Source organism: Hordeum vulgare, chromosome 2H (genome assembly GCF_904849725.1).
Source record: "Hordeum vulgare subsp. vulgare chromosome 2H, MorexV3_pseudomolecules_assembly, whole genome shotgun sequence".
Taxonomy (NCBI): domain Eukaryota; kingdom Viridiplantae; phylum Streptophyta; class Magnoliopsida; order Poales; family Poaceae; genus Hordeum; species Hordeum vulgare.
Genome location: NC_058519.1, coordinates 629,005,074 through 629,023,015, shown reverse-complemented (window position 1 = coordinate 629,023,015; position 17,942 = coordinate 629,005,074). Strand labels below are relative to the sequence as shown.

The following is a 17,942-nucleotide window of genomic DNA, read 5'->3' as shown; positions in this document are numbered from 1 at the left end:
ATTGGAAAAATTCAATCTGAAAACACACAAACGAAGACGAACGAGAATCATCTCCAAACAAATTCATCAAAGATAGATTCGTCGAAGACACACCTTCACACGTTAATTGATGGTGCTGAACGCATCATCAGGACATGGACTAGGCGGAGAGAATCATATTTCATCTCCAGAGAGCCATCGCCATTGCCCCTTCTTACTAAGAAGGACACAAATTCTAAGAAAACTCGAAGAGACGTTTAAAAACTGAGCCCTCTTATCGACAAGGGCCGGGATTCACCGCGGTCTCAAGGTCATAAGACCACGGGAGACGATGCGGATTAGCGGCGTCGGCCAGAGGGCAAGAGGGACCCAAAATTTTGGAGAGGAGGCGGTTGCGTGACATTGACGTGATTTTCATAGTCTAGCTTTCCTGATTAATCGTAGCTTATCTATTGTTTGGCTAGCATTTATTTTTGCTTCCGCGGCCAATTTTGCTGTTGCAAACATATCATTCGAAGACGTCGACTTACCAACCGCAACAGTCGTTGGTTCTCATATGAGATCAACCAGCAAGTCTGACACGACCGTAAGAAACCCAGGTTCACACCAACACACGGCCACAGAATCCGGCAACTCACGAGAGCTTCAAAAGCATTTCCCGCCGGCACGCGTTGCACCGCACGCACGCAGGATCCCACTCCACTGGTACTACCACCAGTACCATTAATATGGCACACGCCTACGGGCTACGGCAGGCTGGCTGGCTTCCGGCGTCGACGACCGATTGCGACCGGCAGAGGGCAACGGGCGATCCATCGATGCCATGGCATTGACTCCAGCCCCCTGCTGCCACAGGACGCACGCAGCCGCAGGTGGTTCGCCCGGCCGTACTACCCCGCCCTCGGCATCGACGTCGCGCACCGGAGTTTCCGCTGCAGAATCATGAGGTAATAGCACTCCAAGTCCTGGAACTTGCAACACATGTGATGGTTTGGTCATACAGCTTGCAAATTGTACCTATTTAGTCCTATAACTTACAAGTCTTGTGCATTTTTAGTTCACAACCATTCACAGCGTGCCAAGTGGACAGGGTGGGTCAGGGTTGGTCGTTTTGCACTGAGGCCCTTGCATTTGTCACTTATTAATATAGCTGCAGACTGTTTCAAAAAACACCTGAATTAATTAAGCCCCTCCTCATGGCATTCAATCTCCTGCATGCACGTACAGCCCGGCAAATACACGTGTCTAGTCGCCGGGCCGGGCCGTCATGCCACCGGCGCCAGCGCTGCCCGCGCCGAGTCCAGTGGCTACCAAGACGCGGACGCTAACCGAGCTCAATCCCGGCTGCTCCGCGACGAGACCGGCGGCGCGCTGTCCGACTTCCTCGGGCTGGTGCGCAGCACGGACGACGCCGTCCTGCTCCTCGGCGAGCACGAGGCGCAGGGGCTGAACGGCGGGCGATGGGAGGCGTGGTTCGCGCGCGCGCTGCAGCACTACGCTGCGGCGTTCGACGCGGTGGGCGCCGCCGGCCAGCGCGGCCCGGGCCAAGGCGGAGGAGATGTTCGCGCGGGAGATCCGCAACGCAGTGGCGTTCGAGGGCCCCGACAGGTCCGAGCGGCACGACAGCTTCGCGGGGTGGCGGCGGCGCATGGAGGACGGCGGGTTCCGGAACGCCGGCATCGGCGACCGAGAGGCGATGCAGGGGCGGATGATCGCGAGGATGTTCGCGCCGGGCAAGTACGGCGTGCACCCGTAGGGCGACGGCGAGGGGCTCACGCTCCGGTGGCTCGACATCCCGCTGTACACCGTCACGGCGTGGACGTCCGCCGGCGACGGCGCGGCGGTGTCCGCGCCACCACCGCGTCACACTCTCTGCAGAGCTGAACAGGAGGAGGTTAAGTGAAGTGAAGAGGAAAGAGCTTATCTTTTTCAGAGGTTGCACTGTATACCTCGGCCTCGAGGTGGCAGTTGCCGACGACGACGGCGTCGTGGGCGGCCCAGAGCTTGGAGAACTCCTCCTCGATGAGCTTGCTCTTGTAGCGGGCGCGGCGGTTCTGGAATCACACGGCGACCTGCTTGGTGTCCAGTCCCAGCTCCGCGGCGAGCTGCACCTTGCGCGGTGCCTCCAGCTTATGCTCCTTCCTGAAGCTCATCTACAGGAACTGCGCCTGCTCGTCGCTCAGCCGTTGCTTCTTGGCCGCATCGTCCCCTCCACCCTCGTCGTCTGCCACAGCCTGCCTCGCCCTCCGCCTTCTTCGCTGTCGGTCGGCCTTCTTCTGCTCTTCGCCTGCATGTGCACTTGAGAATCAGCAATAGCACATTGCGGTTCAACACTCGATCGAGCACCTACGTACATATATGGATGGTGCGCTAGCTAAATCAACGACGGCATGGATTGTTGAACTCACCGGAGACGACTGGTGCGGCGTAAGAGAAACTTGCAGTGAATGCGAAGGAGAGAGGATTTTCTATCATGCACGGAACCTCCCGTGCATGCATTCAGCTCATTTTTTTATTGTCGTGTGGGACCGCTGATATCACCTACAATATTTTTTCTCTCACCTACCTAAATGCATATGCTATTTTTAAGTGATTAAGTTTCGTTTAAATAAATAGATGTATGATGTATATTAAAATAAAATTTTGATTTACATTATGTCTGCACAATTGTGTTTTCTTTGATAAGATCTTTAAAACAAGACCAATATTGAATATATTTTTCAGAAATTACATTTTAACAACTAAATCACCATGTTTCAAACTTGCTAAAAACAAATTTATTAATTCCATGACTTTTTAATAATTTTTCATTCTATTTTGTATAAAACCTTATTATTTCATTGTGGGCTCACCATATTCCATTGCATATCGTAATGTTACATTGTGTGCCAATGTGTATTAAGTTGATTCTTAGTATCTAAAAGTTTGTAAATATTACTAGATTTTATTGTAACAAAATTTTGAATTTATATAGTGTTTAACAAAACTTAGCATTGTTCCGTGTACTTTTATAGTGCTTCATCAGGTTTCGGTATTTAAATTTTAAAATTGTTGAAATATATTCAAAAGTGATCTCAATTCAAAGTTTTCGGTGTCAAAAACATAAATATAAAAACAGATCATAAGTTGTACTTTTGGTCAAATAGATAGAATAGATTTAAACTTGAAAATAAATGAAAAAACATGAAATGATGGGGCATAGCTGGAAGCCTGGAATAGTGTGTTTGCATGTGATAAGAGGGCGAAAGATCTAGGAGTAATTAAATGCGAGCAGTACAATGCATGTCATCGAATCTCCAACCATATCAACGACGCATGCATGCACAGTACCTCGCATGCATGGGAGAGGAGGGCTTAATTAAATCAGTTGTTGTCTCAACCCTGGAGCTATATTAATTAATGTTAAACGCAGGGGGCTATGTGCAAAACGACCAGAGCTGACCCACCCTGTCCAGTTGGCACGTTTTAATTGGCTGTGGACTAAATTTGCACATGAGTTGCAAATTTTGATACTAAATAGGGTCACTTTACAAGTTTTAGGAGCAAATCATCACATCCATTACAAGTTGTAAGATCTGGGACGCTATTACCTCCCAAACCATGGTGCCCTCCATGAACCGCCATGCGCTGTAGCGCACGTACGCTGTACGTGCCCCGGCCCCGCGGGCGTCGTCCGTCGACCCAACGGCACTTGGAAAGGCCAGCCGCGTAGACCCGCGACGAGCACGTTGCCGGTTGTAGTACATTTTAGCAGCCGATGCCCACTGTCGCGTATTGAAGGGCGCTCCGTCGTGCGGATGGTACTGTTTGTGCTGCCAAGTGTAGGGGGACTGTGCTGTGCTGGGATGCTAGCAGTGCTGCCTGCAGTAGTGTAGTACGTGCGTTGAAAAGATTCCTAGGCTGCCCGGCTACTTGCGGGAAAATGTGGAGACCTTCCGCCGGCCTAGGTCTCCGACGTGCCGGGGCTATGGGTGTGGGATACGTACGTACTACTTGTACAGCCCGAAATGTGCGTCGTGAAGTGACGGTTACTGGTTCCTTTCCGAAAGGATGCGCACGCCGCGGTCTGCCTCGCTTGGTTTGAAACATTTCGGACTATGAATCTGAAATTCTACAAATACGGCTGAATTAGGAGTTACAGCAAACCGAGTTGTAGTTTTTGTTTCCTCAAATATTACAAAGAACTTGTACCATTATTTCCGCTTTTTTGTGATCTGGTCAGTGCGTTAAGTTAGAGAAAAACAAGGTAGACCGTAATGACGTAAGAGCATCTCTAATAGATGATTTAAAATTTCGCGGTCCAAAACCGAAGATGTAAAATTTAAACCGTCAAGAAATACGTATTGGAGCTTCGAAAAAAGACCAACTCCAACAGATGGTCCAAGTTCTCATGGTCTAAAAGACCAACTCCAATAGATGGTCTAAATTCATGGTCCAAAACCGGCTAGGAGCCGCGCGTGTGTTGTTCAGCCGCTGTCCAACCAGTGTACAGCCGCACATATTGCATAAAAACATGATTTGAAACAACATAAAAAAATTCATATCCACAATATCAAATTGTTACATAGTTCTTCAAGTCCAGGAGATGAAATGCAACACAAATACAACATAGTTTTGAACAAACAAATAATGAATCTATGCGGATCTTTCGCATGGCATTTCCAATGCTCTTCCATCAAATCTTTCTGGAGTTGGTCATGCACATCGGTGTCTCTAATCTCGCTGTACACCTTCATGAATTGTCCATGCCATGCTTTTGGACGGTTCTTCCGTTTCCAATGCATTCAATCCACAGACCCCGAGCATACCTAGAAACCCTCGAACTTTGTTCATCTCCAAAAGCTTGTGAGTGTCCTGAGCATTGGGTGCTCTCAAGTACAATGGACCGAACACTTGTGCATGGCCAATAGCATAGCAACCTCCCCTTCTTCATGCAAATCAAATTCCTCGTCCGATGATGAATCATCCACGAAAGAGGAGTCAACCGAGCTCATCTACATAGCACACAACCAACGCCAAACATACTATCCAATCCCAAGTTTAATCATTTTTTTACCTTGGGGAATTCCGTCGAACACCTAGTGCGCGCGGTGGAAGAAGATGGCCGCCGGTTGGATTGGCTGCTGCTGACGACTGAAGTGATAAGAAAAGAGCTTTGAGGCCGGCCAAGAGGAGCTCGTCGGGCAGCGAACAGTACTTCGGCAGCCGGGCGGAGGGCTTCGTGCGGCGGTCGTGCGGCCGGCGCAACGGCCGTGAACAGGCTCACGGCCGACGGGGACGAGGTCGGCGGCAGCCTTAGACCCGGCGGAGGCCTACCGCGGCAGCCGGACCGTCGGAGGCGCTGAATCCCGCGTCGGCTGCCTCCCGATTCGGCGTCGTCCGGGCGGCTGCGAGCCGGCTACCGTCGAGGGAGGCGGCGGCGGGGATTTGGGGTGGTGGCGGCGCCGACGGCGTGGTTTTTCGGCGGTCTCGGTGGCTGATTCCGGCCGGCTGGTCTTCGGGCGGGCGGACGGGAGCGGGCGGGAACGGAAAGGAAGTGGCGGTTGGGCGTTCGCGGGTGGCGGCTTGTTTTGGACCAGATGCACCTCGTGAGGTGTTGGATTTTACATCACGAGGAGGCCGCGATCCAATTTTCTTTGCATATGGACCGTCTGTTGGAGCACTGTTTTTTGCCCGAAACGGTCTAAAAGTTAGTTATTTTTACATTTGAACCATCTATTGGATATGCTCTAAGTGTGGAAGATGGACGTGAAATGATTTTTATAAGGTATTGTCAACATTGACCGTTAAATTTCCTAGCGCAACCGCAGGGAAAGCGGAAATCAACCCGCTAACATGAATCCACGAGCCATCCATCCAATGATATCTTTAGGCCAGATCCACCGCGCGACCCCATCCTGTTCGCGCACGCCCGTTTGGGGTAAACGGACTTTTGTTCGTTTCGTTCGTTTGGGGTAAACGGACTTTTGGGGCAAACGGACTTTTGTTCGTTTTGTGTCCGCTTTCGACCCATCCCCGGCCCAACTTTGCGCCGATTTTGGATGAAACGGACAGCGCGCGGACGGGCGGGACGCGCGTGCTTGTCCACCCCTAGCCCGCCTGTCGGTGGCACAAAGTAAAATCAACCCCCGCCCCATTTGGCGCCATTTCCCCCCAAACCCTCCCATGTCCCGCCATCCCCCCCTCTCTCCCCCGTCCATTGCTGACCCTCACCCGAATTCCGGCGGCCCGGACGTCGACCAGCCCGGATTGGCCAAGAAGTAGAAGGCCAAGGCGCCAAGGAAGCCGCGGGCGTAGTGCACGCCGGAGGAGATCGCCAAGTTGGACGCGGAATCAGCGAAGAGGAGGAACTGGAGGACGGTCGTGAAGGACAACGCCGCCACACGCAAGTTCGCTGTCGAGCGCGATGCGATGGAGGCCGCGCCGCGCAAGGCCGAGGTCGAGGAGAAGGAGGCCATCATCAACAAAGCGCACGCCCTCCTCATGCTTGGCATTTGTCGTCTGGCCGGTTACTCTGCAGCAGCCGTCGGCCCGGCGAGCACAGACTCGTCGGTCACTCCGTCTTCGCACTGCGAGTCGCCGACGTCGTGGACCATGCCTATGTCGCCCGGCTTCCCCCCGCCAAGGCACGACGCCCACACCCGTTTCTCGGAGTCGCCGGACATGAGTGTGATCGCACCTTCCACCCCACGCCCCTTGGCCTGCGTCGACCTCAACGTCACACCTGGGTCCAGCAGCGACGGCCGACCGTCTGTCGAGATGCAAAGAAAGCAAGCACGGGCGCCTGCGGTCACCATGTCGTCCCCCCGCGTCTTGTTCGACCAAATGCCAACACCAATGGCACCGGTCGACGACCCCTACTGCACCCAGTTCATGGAGTATGTGATCTACAACGGTGGGCATGTCCCTGCCTACGATCCCGAGGAGATCCGAAACCAGGATGGCCGCGCTAAGTTCATTTCCGATGAAGAGGCCGACGGCCGTGCTGACTACGACCATGGTGACTCGTGGCATGAAGACGATGACATCTATTGCGAAGGTGATGGTGATGGTGATGAAGATGAAGGCAATGACATTGATATTAGTTGTGAGCCATTGTTCATCGACGAGCTCACCAAAAGGGCGGAAGCACAAAAGAGGAAGAAGAGCATTCGCACGGGTTCATACACCCAAGATGAGGACAAGCTGATTTGCAATTGTTGGATGGAGATTAGCCAAGATCCGAGGACGAACGCGCAAAAAAAGGGCCTAGTTTTTTGGACGAGAGTCCACAAAATTTTTCATGAAAGGAAGATGTTTGAGCCCTATCAAACCACAAGCGACCGTGGCATGACCTCGATTCAAAAGAGGTGGATGTTCATCCAACATAAGTGCAACAAGTATTGCGCCACATTGGAGAGCGTTGAAGCACGACCCATGAGTGGTCTCGGCATTGGGGACATGGTATGCTCTCCTCATCCTAGTCCTTTCCTTACTTCGGCCATGTATATGTTTGCATGTCCAAATCTTGTTGATCATGTGGTGTAGGCATTTCAATCTTCGGAAGCATTCAAGGCCCGGCACAATGACAAGCCATTTAGTCTTACGCATTGTTGGACGATCATCAACAATTGCCCTAAGTTCAAGGATCAATATCGTGAACTTCAAAGGAAGAGAGGCAAGAAGACGGCCAAGTTCGCCGGAGGTGGAGATGGCGAGGCGTTTAAGAGGCCGAGGGGCAAGACCAACTCCAAGGTGGACGTCATACGTGATGCCGCATCCATGTCCTTGCATGAGACTTTGCATGGAATGATGTCTTCAAAGGACATGAGGGATGAGAAGAAGCGGCAAAGCAAGGACGAGCAAATGAAGCAATACCTAGAGATTCAAAGGAAGAAGCTTGAGATGGAGGAGGAGGCCAAGAAGAGGAAGATCGACCTGGAGGAGGCGGCCCGGCAAAGGCAGCTTGACATCGAGGCCGCCAATGTCGAGGCCAGCAAGAGGCAGCTCGACATCGAGGCCACCAATGCCGTAACCAAAGCGAAGGAGGTGGCCCTTGCGATCATGAGTGTGGACTTGACCAAGATGAGAGAGAAAATGAGGAGCTGGTTCGAGGCCAGGCAGAAGGAGATGTTCGACGCTGACGACCTCAACTAGGTCGTCCGATCGGACCTGGCCATTCTTTTTTGGAGCCTGGCATGGGTGCCGCCCGCCGCCCGCTGGCTGTGTGCCGACGAGAAACAGATTCATTTTGGAGGTTGGCTGTGTTGCCGCCCGCTGGCTGTGTTGCCGGCGAACAAAACTATTCCTTTTGGAGGCTGGTTGTGTTGCTAGTCGCTGGCTTTGTTGCCGACTGTTGGGGAACGTCGCATGGGAAACAAAAATTTTCCTACGCGCACGAAGACCTATCATGGTGATGTCCATCTACGAGAGGGGATGAGTGATCTACGTATCCTTGTAGATCGTACAGCAGAAGCGTTAGAGAACGCGGTTGATGTAGTGGAACGTCCTCATGTCCCTCGATCCGCCCCGCGAACAATCCCGCGATCAGTCCCACGATCTAGTACCGAACGGACGGCACCTCCGCGTTCAGCACACGTACAGCTCGACGATGATCTCGGCCTTCTTGATCCAGCAAGAGAGACGGAGAGGTAGAAGAGTTCTCCGGCAGCGTGACGGTGCTCCGGAGGTTGGTGATGATCTTATCTCAGCAGGGCTCCGCCCGAGCTCCGCAGAAACGCGATCTAGAGGAAAAACTATGGAGGTATGTGGTCGGGCAGCCGTGAGAAAGTCGTCTCAAATCAGCCCTAATTGCTCCATATATATAGGAGGAGGGAGGGGGGACCTTGCCTTGGGGTCCAAGGACCCCCAAGGAGTCGGCCGAGCCAAGGGGGGGAGGACTCCCCCCCCCAAACCGAGTTGGACTTGGTTTGGTGGGAGGAGTCCCCCTCCCTTCCCACTTCCTCCCTCTTTTTTTTTTCTTTTCCTTTGATTTCTTATTCTTGGCGCATAGGCCCCCTTGGGGCTGTCCCACCAGCCCACTAAGGGCTGGTGTGTCTCCCCAAATCCTATGGGCTTCCCCGGGGTGGGTTGCCCCCCCCCCTCCGGTGAACTCCCGGAACCCATTCGTCATTCCCCGTACATTCCCGGTAACTCCGAAAACCTTCCGGCAATCAAATGAGGTCATCCTATATATCAATCTTCGTTTCCGGACCATTCCGGAAACCCTCGTGACGTCCGTGATCTCATCCGGGACTCCGAACAACATTCGGTAACCAACCATATAACTCAAATACGCATAAAACAACGTCGAACCTTAAGTGTGCACACCCTGCGGGTTCGAGAACTATGTAGACATGACCCGAGAGACTCCTCGGTCAATATCCAATAGCGGGACCTGGATGCCCATATTGGATCCTACATATTCTACGAAGATCTTATCGTTTGAACCTCAGTGCCAAGGATTCGTATAATCCCGTATGTCATTCCCTTTGTCCTTCGGTATGTTTACTTGCTCGAGATTCGATCGTCAGTATCCGCATACCTATTTCAATCTCGTTTACCGGCAAGTCTCTTTACTCGTTCCGTAATACAAGATCCCGCAACTTACACTAAGTTACATTGCTTGCAAGGCTTGTGTGTGATGTTGTATTACCGAGTGGGCCCCGAGATACCTCTCCGTCATACGGAGTGACAAATCCCAGTCTTGATCCATACTAACTCAACTAACACCTTCGGAGATACGTGTAGAGCATCTTTATATTCACCCAGTTACGTTGCGACGTTTGATACACACAAAGCATTCCTCCGGTGTCAGTTAGTTATATGATCTCATGGTCATAGGAATAAATACTTGACACGCAGAAAACAGTAGCAACAAAATGACACGATCAACATGCTAAATCTATTAGTTTGTGTCTTAGTCCATCACGTGATTCTCCCAATGACGTGATCCAGTTATCAAGCAACAACACCTTGTTCATAATCAGAAGACACTGACTATCATCGATCAACTGGCTAGCCAACTAGAGGCATGCTAGGGACGGTATTTTGTCTATGTATCCACACATGTAAATGAGTCTTCATTCAATACAATTATAGCATGGATAATAAACTATTATCTTGATACAGGAATTATAATAATAACTATACATTTATTATTGCCTCTAGGGCATAATTCCAACAGTCTCCCACTTGCACTAGAGTCAATAATCTAGCCTTCACATCACCATGTGAATTACATTGTAATAAATCTAACACCCATACAGTTCTGGTGTCGATCATGTTTTGGCCGTGGAAGAGGCTTAGTCAGCGGGTCTGCCACATTCAGATCCGTGTGCACCTTGCATATATTTACGTCCTCCTCCTCAACGTAGTCGCGGATGAGGTTGAAGCGTCGTTTGATGTGTCTGGTCTTCTTGTGAAACCTTGGTTCCTTTGCTAGGGCAATGGCACCAGTGTTGTCACAGAACAAGGTCATTGGATCTAGTGCACTTGGCACCACACCAAGATCCGTCATGAACTGCTTCATCCAGACACCCTCCTTAGCCGCCTCCGAGGCAGCCATGTACTCTGCTTCACATGTAGAATCTGCTACGACGCTTTGCTTGGAACTGCACCAGCTTACTGCACCCCCATTAAGAATAAATACGTATCCGGTTTGCGACTTAGAGTCGTCCGGATATGTGTCAAAGCTTGCATCGACGTAACCTTTTACGGCGAGCTCTTCGTCACCTCCATACACGAGAAACATCTCCTTAGTCCTTTTCAGGTACTTCGGGATATTCTTGACCGCTGTCCAGTGATCCACTCCTGGATTACTCTGGAACCTACCTGCCATACTTATGGCCAGGCTAACATCCGGTTTGGTGCACAGCATCGCATATATGATAGAACCTATGGCTGAAGCATAGGGGACGGAGCGCATATGCTCTCTATCTTCATCAGTTGCTGGGCACTGAGTCTTACTCAATCTCGTACCTTGTAAAACTGGCAAGAACCCTTTCTTGGACTGTTCCATTTTGAACCTCTTCAAAACTTTATGAAGGTATGTGCTTTGTGAAAGTCCTATCAGGCGTTTTGATCTATCCCTATAAATCTTAATGCCTAGAATGTAAGCAGCTTCTCCTACGTCCTTCATAGAGAAACTTTTATTCAAGTAACCTTTTATGCTCTCCAAAAGCTCTACGTTGTTTCCAATCAGTAATATGTCATCCACATATAATATTAGAAACGCCACAGAGCTCCCACTCACTTTCTTGTAAATACAAGATTCTCCAACCACTTGTATAAACCCAAATGCTTTGATCACCTCATCAAAGCGTTTGTTCCAACTCCGAGATGCTTGCACCAGTCCATAAATGAATCGCTGGAGCTTGCACACTTTGTCAGCATTTTTAGGATCGACAAAACCTTCGGGTTGCATCATATACAACTCTTCCTCAAGGAAACCGTTAAGGAACGCCGTTTTGACATCCATCTGCCAGATTTCATAATCGAAAAATGCAGCTATTGCTAACATGATTCTGACGGACTTAAGCATCGCTACGGGTGAGAAGGTCTCATCGTAGTTAACTCCTGGAACTTGTGAAAAACCCTTTGCCACAAGTCGAGCTTTATAAACGGTCACATTACCGTCAGCGTCCGTCTTCTTCTTAAAGATCCATTTGTTTTGAATAGCCTTGCGGCCCTCAGGTAGTATCTCCAAAGTCCACACTTTGTTCTCATACATGGATCCTATCTCGGATTTCATGGCTTCTAGCCATTTGTTGGAATCTGGGCCCACCATTGCTTCTTCATAATTTGCAGGTTCATTGTTGTCTAACAACATGATTGATAAGACGGGATTACCGTACCACTCTGGAGCAGCGCGTGATCTCGTCGACCTGCGTGGTTCAACAGAAACTTGAACTGGAGTTTCATGATCATCATCATTAACTTCCTCCTCAACCGGCGTTGCAACGACAGAGGTTTCCCCTTGCCCTGCGCCACCATCCAGAGGGATGAGAGGTTCGACAACCTCGTCAGGTTCTATCTTCCTCTCACTCAATTCTCTCGAGAGAAACTCCTTCTCGAGAAAAGTTCCGTTCTTAGCAACAAACACTTTGCCCTCGGATTTGAGATAGAAGGTGTACCCAACTGTCTCTTTTGGGTAACCTATGAAGACGCATTTTTCCGCTTTGGGTTCCAGCTTTTCAGGCTGAAGCTTTTTGACATAAGCATCACATCCCCAAACTTTAAGAAACGACAACTTTGGCCTTTTGCCATACCACAGTTCGTATGGTGTCGTCTCAACGGATTTTGATGGTGCCCTATTTAAAGTGAATGCACCTGTTTCTAATGCATAACCCCAAAATGATAACGGCAAATCAGTAAGAGACATCATAGATCGCACCACCTCTAACAAAGTACGATTACGACGTTCGGACACACCATTACGCTGTGGTGTTCCAGGCGGTGTTAACTGCGAAACAATTCCACATTGTCTTAAGTGAGCACCAAACTCGAAACTCAGATATTCACCCCCACGATCAGACCGTAGGAATTTGATCTTCTTGTTACGATGATTTTCCACTTCACTCTGAAATTGCTTGAACTTTTCAAATGTTTCAGACTTGTGCTTCATCAAGTAGACATAACCATATCTACTTAAATCGTCAGTGAAGGTGAGGAAATAACGATATCCGCCGCGTGCCTCTACGCTCATTGGACCACACACATCGGTATGTATGATTTCCAACAAGTTACTTGCACGCTCCATTGTTCCGGAGAACGGAGTCTTAGTCATCTTGCCCATGAGGCATGGTTCGCACGTGTCAAGTGAATCAAAGTCAAGTGACTCCAAAAGTCCATCAGCATGGAGTTTCTTCATGCGCTTTACACCAATATGACCCAAGCGGCAGTGCCACAAAAATATGGCGCTATCATTGTTTACTCTAACTCTTTTGGTCTCAATGTTATGTATATGCGTATTGCTATCAAGATTCAATATGAACAATCCTCTCACATTCGGTGCATGACCATAAAAGATGTTACTCATAGAAATAGAACAACCATTATTCTCAGACTTAAAAGAGTAACCGTCTCGCAATAAACAAGATCCAGATATGATGTTCATGCTCAACGTAGGCACTAAATAACAATGATTTAAGTTCATCACTAATCTCGATGGTAGCTGAAGTGACACTGTGCCGACGGCGATTGCATCAACCTTTGAACCATTTCCTACGCGCATCGTCACTTCGTCTTTCGCCAGCCTTCGTCTATTCCGCAGTTCCTGTTTCGAGTTGCAAATGTGAGCAACAGAACCGGTATCGAATACCCAGGCACTACTACGAGAGCCGGTGAAGTACACATCAATAACATGTATATCAAATATACCTGATTTTTCTTTGCCCGCCTTCTTATCTGCCAGATACTTGGGGCAATTGCGCTTCCAGTGACCCATACCCTTGCAATAGAAGCACTCTGTTTCAGGCTTAGGTCCAGCCTTGGGTTTCTTCGGCGGATTGGCAACAGGCTTGCCGCTCTTCTTCGAATTGCCCTTCTTGCCTTTGCCGTTTCTCTTGAAACTAGTGGTCTTGCTCACCATCAACACTTGATGCTCTTTACGAAGTTCAGACTCTGCGACTTTCAGCATCGCAAACAACTCGCCGGGAGACTTGTTCATCCCTTGCATTTTGTAGTTCAACACAAAGCCTTTATAGCTTGGCGGCAATGATTGAAGGATTCTGTCAGTGATAGCCTCTTGTGGGAGTTCAATCCCCAGCTCAGCCAGACGGTTTGAGTACCCAGACATTTTGAGCACATGTTCACTGACAGACGAGTTTTCCTCCATCTTGCAAGCATAGAATTTAGCGGAGGTCTCATACCTCTCGATCCGGGCGTTCTTCTGAAAGATAAACTTCAACTCCTGGAACATCTCAAATGCTCCATGACGCTCAAAGCGACGTTGAAGTCCCGGTTCTAAGCCATACAAGACTGCACATTGAACTATTGAGTAGTCCTCCTTACGCGCTAACCAAGCGTTCTTAACATCCTGATCAGCCGTAGCGGGTGGTTCATCTCCTAGCGCAGCATTAAGGACATAATCCTTCTTCCCAGCTTGTAAGATTAGCTTAAGATTACGAGCCCAGTCTACGAAGTTGCTTTCATCATCTTTCAACTTAGCTTTCTCTAGGAACGTATTAAAATTCAGGATGACGCTCGCGTGAGCCATGATCTACAACACAAATATATTCAAAGTGGACTTAGACTATGTTCAAGATAATTAGAGTTTAACTTAATCAAATTATATGCTAAACTCCCACTCAAAAAGTACATCTCTCTAGTCATTTGAGTGGTTCATGATCCACTTACACTATCCCAAGTCCGATCATCACGTGAGTTGAGTATAGTTTCAGTGGTATGCATCCCTATGCTAATCATATCAACTATATGATTCATGATCGACCTTTCGGTCTCATGTGTTCCGAGGCCATGTCTGCACATGCTAGGCTCGTCAAGCTTAACCCGAGTGTTCCGCGTGCGCAACTGTTTTGCACCCGTTGTATGTGAACGTTGAGTCTATCACACCCGATCATCACGTGGTGTTTCGAAACGACGAACTGTAGCAACGGTGCACAGTCGGGGAGAACACAATTTCGTCTTGAAATTTTAGTGAGAGATCACCTCATAATGCTACCATCGTTCTAAGCAAAATAAGGTGCATAAAAGGATTAACATCACATGCAATTCATAAGTGACATGATATGGCCATCATCACGTGCTTCTTGATCTCCATCACCAAAGCACCGGCACGATCTTCTTGTCACCGGCGCCACACCATGATCATCCATCAATGTGTTGCCATCGGGGTTGTCGTGCTACTTATGCTATTACTACTAAAGCTACATCCTAGCAAAATAGTAAACGCATCTGCAAGCACATATGTTAGTATAAAGACAACCCTATGGCTCCTGCCGGTTGCCGTACCATCGACGTGCAAGTCGATATTTCTATTACAACATGATCATCTCATACATCCAATATATCACATCACATCGTTGGCCATATCACATCACAATCATACCCTGCAAAAACAAGTTAGACGTCCTATAATTTTGTTGTTGCATGTTTTACGTGGTGACCAAGGGTATCTAGTAGGATCGCATCTTACTTACGCAAACACCACAACGGAGATATATGAGTTTCTATTTAACCTCATCCAAGGACCTCCTCGGTCAAATCCGATTCAACTAAAGTTGGAGAAACCGTCACTTGCCAGTCATCTTTGAGCAAAGGGGGTTACTCGTAACGATGAAACCAGTCTCTCGTAAGCGTACGAGTAATGTCGGTCCAAGCCGCTTCAATCCAACAATACCGCGGAATCAAGAAAAGACAAAGGAGGGCAGCAAAACGCACATCACCGCCCACAAAAACTTTTGTGTTCTACTCGAGAAGACATCTACGCATTAACCTAGCTCATGATGCCACTGTTGGGGAACGTCGCATGGGAAACAAAAAATTTCCTACGCGCACGAAGACCTATCATGGTGATGTCCATCTACGAGAGGGGATGAGTGATCTACGTACCCTTGTAGATCGTACAGCAGAAGCGTTAGAGAACGCGGTTGATGTAGTGGAACGTCCTCACGTCCCTCGATCCGCCCCGCGAACAATCCCGCGATCAGTCCCACGATCTAGTACCGAACGGACGGCACCTCCGCGTTCAGCACACGTACAGCTCGACGATGATCTCGGCCTTCTTGATCCAGCAAGAGAGACGGAGAGGTAGAAGAGTTCTCCGGCAGCGTGACGGCGCTCCGGAGGTTGGTGATGATCTTGTCTCAGCAGGGCTCCGCCCGAGCTCCGTAGAAACGCGATCTAGAGGAAAAACTATGGAGGTATGTGGTCGGGCAGCCGTGAGAAAGTCGTCTCAAATCAGCCCTAATTGCTCCATATATATAGGAGGAGGGAGGGGGGGACCTTGCCTTGGGGTCCAAGGACCCCCAAGGAGTCGGCCGAGCCAAGGGGGGGAGGACTCCCCCCCCAAACCGAGTTGGACTTGGTTTGGTGGGAGGAGTCCCCCTCCCTTCCCACTTCCTCCCTCTTTTTTTTTCTTTTCCTTTGATTTCTTATTCTTGGCGCATAGGCCCCCTTGGGGCTGTCCCACCAGCCCACTAAGGGCTGGTGTGTCTCCCCAAAGCCTATGGGCTTCCCCGGGGTGGGTTGCCCCCCCCGGTGAACTCCCGGAACCCATTCGTCATTCCCGGTACATTCCCGGTAACTCCGAAAACCTTCCGGCAATCAAATGAGGTCATCCTATATATCAATCTTCGTTTCCGGACCATTCCGGAAACCCTCGTGACGTCCGTGATCTCATCCGGGACTCCGAACAACATTCGGTAACCAACCATATAACTCAAATACGCATAAAACAACGTCGAACCTTAAGTGTGCAGACCCTGCGGGTTCGAGAACTATGTAGACATGACCCGAGAGACTCCTCGGTCAATATCCAATAGCGGGACCTAGATGCCCATATTGGATCCTACATATTCTACGAAGATCTTATCGTTTGAACCTCAGTGCCAAGGATTCGTATAATCCCGTATGTCATTCCCTTTGTCCTTCGGTATGTTTACTTGCCCGAGATTCGATCGTCAGTATCCGCATACCTATTTCAATCTTGTTTACCGGCAAGTCTCTTTACTCGTTTCGTAATACAAGATCCCGCAACTTACACTAAGTTACATTGCTTGCAAGGCTTGTGTGTGATGTTGTATTACCGAGTGGGCCCCGAGATACCTCTCCGTCATACGGAGTGACAAATCCCAGTCTTGATCCATACTAACTCAACTAACACCTTCGGAGATACCTGTAGAGCATCTTTATAGTCACCCAGTTACGTTGCGACGTTTGATACACACAAAGCATTCCTCCGGTGTCAGTGAGTTATATGATCTCATGGTCATAGGAATAAATACTTGACACGCAGAAAACAGTAGCAACAAAATGACACGATCAACATGCTACGTCTATTAGTTTGGGTCTTAGTCCATCACGTGATTCTCCCAATGACGTGATCCAGTTATCAAGCAACAACACCTTGTTCATAATCAGAAGACACTGACTATCATCGATCAACTGGCTAGCCAACTAGAGGCATGCTAGGGACGGTATTTTGTCTATGTATCCACACATGTAAATGAGTCTTCATTCAATACAATTATAGCATGGATAATAAACTATTATCTTGATACAGGAATTATAATAATAACTATACATTTATTATTGCCTCTAGGGCATAATTCCAACACCGACGAGGACGTGTAGGCCATTGGTTGTGTTGCCGGCATGAACTAGGGCCGCTCGCGTGAACTAGGTCGTTGGAATTTGAAGCGTTGTTCTTTTGGAGGCGGACAAGATATGGCAAACGGATACGGCCGCACGCTGGGCGCACGACCAGCGCATCCCAGGACAACTCCTTAGTCCCGTGGCTAACTCCTTAGTCACATTGAGGTCATTATGATGATGCATTACCGAGTGGGCCCAGAGATACCTCTCCCTCACACGGAACGACAAATTCGAGTCTCGATTCGTACCAACCCAATAGACACTTTCGGAGATACCCGTAGTGCACCTGTATAATCACCCAGTTACGTTGTGACGTTTGATACACCTAAAGCACTCCTACTGTATCCGGGAGTTGCACAATCTCATGGTCTAAGGAAATGATACTTGACATTACAAAAGCTCTGGCAGACGAACTACACATTCTTGTGCTATGCTTAGGATTGGGTCTTGTCCATCACATCATTCTCCTAATGATGTAGTCCTGTTATCAATGACATCCAATGTCCATGATCAGGAAACCATGACCATCTATTGATCAACGAACTAGCCAACTAGAGGCTCACTAGGGACATGTTGTGGTCTATGTATTCACACATGTATTATGGTTTCCGATTAATACAATTATAGCATGAACAATAGACAATTAT

At 49.0% G+C, this 17,942-nt stretch overlaps 2 pseudogenes; one reads left to right on the top strand and one right to left on the bottom strand.

The window, feature by feature from the left end:
* Positions 1-1,224: 1,224 nt before the first annotated feature.
* LOC123428837 lies at positions 1,225-2,454 on the bottom strand (annotated as a pseudogene).
* A 3,566-nt stretch (positions 2,455-6,020) lies between these two features.
* Positions 6,021-8,115, top strand: LOC123428835 (annotated as a pseudogene).
* The last annotated feature ends 9,827 nt before the right edge of the window (positions 8,116-17,942 follow it).